Raw genomic sequence first — 4,758 nt, 5'->3', positions numbered from 1 at the left:
GCTACTCCTGTACATCCCGCAGTACCACCCTGTCCCCCCCTCTGCTACTCCTGTACATCCCCGCAGTACCACCCTGCCCTCCCTCTGCTACTCCTGTACATCCCGCAGTACCACCCTGCCCCTCCCTCTGCTACTCCTGTACATCCCCGCAGTACCACCCTGCCCCTCCCTCTGCTACTCCTGTACATCCCGCAGTACCACCCTGTCCCCCCCTCTGCTACTCCTGTACATCCCCGCAGTACCACCCTGCCCTCCCTCTGCTACTCGTGTACATCCCCGCAGTACCACCCTGCCCCTCCCTCTGCTACTCCTGTACATCCCGCAGTACCACCCTGCCCTCCCTCTGCTACTCCTGTACATCCCGCAGTACCACCCTGCCCCTCCCTCTGCTACTCCTGTACATCCCCGCAGTACCACCCTGCCCCTCCCTCTGCTACTCCTGTACATCCCGCAGTACCACCCTGCCCCTCCCTCTGCTACTCCTGTACATCCCCGCAGTACCACCCTGCCCCTCCCTCTGCTACTCGTGTACATCCCCGCAGTACCACCCTGCCCCTCCCTCTGCTACTCCTGTACATCCCGCAGTACCACCCTGCCCCTTCCTCTGCTACTCCTGTACATCCCCGCAGTACCACCCTGCCCTCCCTCTGCTACTCCTGTACATCCCCGCAGTACCACCCTGCCCCTCCCTCTGCTACTCCTGTACATCCCCGCAGTACCACCCTACCCCTCCCTCTGCTACTCCTGTACATCCCGCAGTACCACCCTGCCCCTCCCTCTGCTACTCCTGTACATCCCCGCAGTACCACCCTGCCCCTCCCTCTGCTACTCCTGTACATCCCGCAGTACCACCCTGCCCCTCCCTCTGCTACTCCTGTACATCCCCGCAGTACCACCCTGCCCCTCCCTCTGCTACTCCTGTACATCCCGCAGTACCACCCTGCCCCTCCCTCTGCTACTCCTGTACATCCCGCAGTACCACCCTGCCCCTCCCTCTGCTACTCCTGTACATCCCGCAGTACCACCCTGCCCCTCCCTCTGCTACTCCTGTACATCCCCGCAGTACCACCCTGCCCCTCCCTCTGCTACTCCTGTACATCCCCGCAGTACCACCCTGCCCCTCCCTCTGCTACTCCTGTACATCCCCGCAGTACCACCCTGCCCCTCCCTCTGCTACTCCTGTACATCCCGCAGTACCACCCTGCCCCTCCCTCTGCTACTCCTGTACATCCCCGCAGTACCACCCTGCCCCTCCCTCTGCTACTCCTGTACATCCCGCAGTACCACCCTGCCCCTCCTCTGCTACTCCTGTACATCCCGCAGTACCACCCTGCCCCTCCCTCTGCTACTCCTGTACATCCCGCAGTACCACCCTGCCCCCCCTCTGCTACTCCTGTACATCCCCGCAGTACCACCCTGCCCTCCCTCTGCTACTCCTGTACATCCCGCAGTACCACCCTGCCCCTCCCTCTGCTACTCCTGTACATCCCGCAGTACCACCCTGCCCCTCCCTCTGCTACTCCTGTACATCCCCGCAGTACCACCCTGCCCCTCCCTCTGCTACTCCTGTACATCCCCGCAGTACCACCCTGCCCCTCCCTCTGCTACTCGTGTACATCCCGCAGTACCACCCTGCCCCCCTCTGCTACTCCTGTACATCCCCGCAGTACCACCCTGCCCTCCCTCTGCTACTCCTGTACATCCCCGCAGTACCACCCTGCCCCTCCCTCTGCTACTCCTGTACATCCCGCAGTACCACCCTGCCCCTCCCTCTGCTACTCCTGTACATCCCGCAGTACCACCCTGCCCCTCCCTCTGCTACTCCTGTACATCCCCGCAGTACCACCCTGCCCCTCCCTCTGCTACTCCTGTACATCCCCGCAGTACCACCCTGCCCCTCCCTCTGCTACTCCTGTACATCCCCGCAGTACCACCCTGCCCCTCCCTCTGCTACTCCTGTACATCCCGCAGTACCACCCTGCCCCTCCCTCTGCTACTCCTGTACATCCCCGCAGTACCACCCTGCCCCTCCCTCTGCTACTCCTGTACATCCCGCAGTACCACCCTGCCCCTCCCTCTGCTACTCCTGTACATCCCCGCAGTACCACCCTGCCCTCCCTCTGCTACTCCTGTACATCCCGCAGTACCACCCTGCCCCTCCCTCTGCTACTCCTGTACATCCCCGCAGTACCACCCTGCCCCTCCCTCTGCTACTCGTGTACATCCCGCAGTACCACCCTGCCCCTCCCTCTGCTACTCCTGTACATCCCCGCAGTACCACCCTGCCCTCCCTCTGCTACTCCTGTACATCCCCGCAGTACCACCCTGCCCCTCCCTCTGCTACTCCTGTACATCCCGCAGTACCACCCTGCCCCTCCCTCTGCTACTCCTGTACATCCCCGCAGTACCACCCTGCCCCTCCCTCTGCTACTCCTGTACATCCCCGCAGTACCACCCTGCCCCTCCCTCTGCTACTCCTGTACATCCCCGCAGTACCACCCTGCCCTCCGTCTGCTACTCCTGTACATCCCCGCAGTACCACCCTGCCCCTCCCTCTGCTACTCCTGTACATCCCCGCAGTACCACCCTGCCCCTCCCTCTGCTACTCCTGTACATCCCGCAGTACCACCCTGCCCCTCCCTCTGCTACTCCTGTACATCCCGCAGTACCACCCTGCCCCTCCCTCTGCTACTCCTGTACATCCCCGCAGTACCACCCTGCCCCTCCCTCTGCTACTCCTGTACATCCCGCAGTACCACCCTGCCCCTCCCTCTGCTACTCCTGTACATCCCCGCAGTACCACCCTGCCCTCCCTCTGCTACTCCTGTACATCCCCGCAGTACCACCCTGCCCCTCCCTCTGCTACTCCTGTACATCCCCGCAGTACCACCCTGCCCTCCCTCTGCTACTCCTGTACATCCCCGCAGTACCACCCTGCCCCTCCCTCTGCTACTCCTGTACATCCCCGCAGTACCACCCTGCCCTCCCTCTGCTACTCCTGTACATCCCCGCAGTACCACCCTGCCCCTCCCTCTGCTACTCCTGTACATCCCCGCAGTACCACCCTGCCCCTCCCTCTGCTACTCCTGTACATCCCGCAGTACCACCCTGCCCTCCCTCTGCTACTCCTGTACATCCCCGCAGTACCACCCTGCCCCTCCCTCTGCTACTCCTGTACATCCCGCAGTACCACCCTGCCCCTCCCTCTGCTACTCCTGTACATCCCCGCAGTACCACCCTGCCCTCCCTCTGCTACTCCTGTACATCCCCGCAGTACCACCCTGCCCCTCCCTCTGCTACTCCTGTACATCCCCGCAGTACCACCCTGCCCCTCCCTCTGCTACTCCTGTACATCCCCGCAGTACCACCCTGCCCTCCCTCTGCTACTCCTGTACATCCCGCAGTACCACCCTGCCCCTCCCTCTGCTACTCCTGTACATCCCCGCAGTACCACCCTGCCCCTCCCTCTGCTACTCCTGTACATCCCGCAGTACCACCCTGCCCCTCCCTCTGCTACTCCTGTACATCCCGCAGTACCACCCTGCCCCTCCCTCTGCTACTCCTGTACATCCCCGCAGTACCACCCTGCCCCTCCCTCTGCTACTCCTGTACATCCCCGCAGTACCACCCTGCCCTCCCTCTGCTACTCCTGTACATCCCCGCAGTACCACCCTGCCCCTCCCTCTGCTACTCCTGTACATCCCCGCAGTACCACCCTGCCCCTCCCTCTGCTACTCCTGTACATCCCGCAGTACCACCCTGTCCCTCCCTCTGCTACTCCTGTACATCCCCGCAGTACCACCCTGCCCCTCCCTCTGCTACTCCTGTACATCCCCGCAGTACCACCCTGCCCCTCCCTCTGCTACTCCTGTACATCCCCGCAGTACCACCCTGCCCCTCCCTCTGCTACTCCTGTACATCCCGCAGTACCACCCTGCCCCTCCCTCTGCTACTCCTGTACATCCCGCAGTACCACCCTGCCCCTCCCTCTGCTACTCCTGTACATCCCGCAGTACCACCCTGCCCCTCCCTCTGCTACTCCTGTACATCCCGCAGTACCACCCTGCCCCTCCCTCTGCTACTCCTGTACATCCCCGCAGTACCACCCTGCCCCTCCCTCTGCTACTCCTGTACATCCCCGCAGTACCACCCTGCCCCTCCCTCTGCTACTCCTGTACATCCCGCAGTACCACCCTGCCCCTCCCTCTGCTACTCCTGTACATCCCCGCAGTACCACCCTGCCCCTCCCTCTGCTACTCCTGTACATCCCCGCAGTACCACCCTGCCCCTCCCTCTGCTACTCCTGTACATCCCCGCAGTACCACCCTGCCCCTCCCTCTGCTACTCCTGTACATCCCCGCAGTACCACCCTGTCCCTCCCTCTGCTACTCCTGTACATCCCCGCAGTACCACCCTGCCCCTCCCTCTGCTACTCCTGTACATCCCGCAGTACCACCCTGCCCCTCCTCTGCTACTCCTGTACATCCCCGCAGTACCACCCTGCCCCTCCCTCTGCTACTCCTGTACATCCCCGCAGTACCACCCTGCCCCTCCCTCTGCTACTCCTGTACATCCCCGCAGTACCACCCTGCCCCTCCCTCTGCTACTCCTGTACATCCCGCAGTACCACCCTGCCCCTCCCTCTGCTACTCCTGTACATCCCCGCAGTACCACCCTGCCCCTCCCTCTGCTACTCCTGTACATCCCCGCAGTACCACCCTGCCCCTCCCTCTGCTACTCCTGTACATCCCCGCAGTA

This window comes from Ascaphus truei, chromosome 2 (assembly GCF_040206685.1).
Source record: "Ascaphus truei isolate aAscTru1 chromosome 2, aAscTru1.hap1, whole genome shotgun sequence".
Taxonomy (NCBI): domain Eukaryota; kingdom Metazoa; phylum Chordata; class Amphibia; order Anura; family Ascaphidae; genus Ascaphus; species Ascaphus truei.
This window is presented reverse-complemented; position numbering follows the sequence as displayed.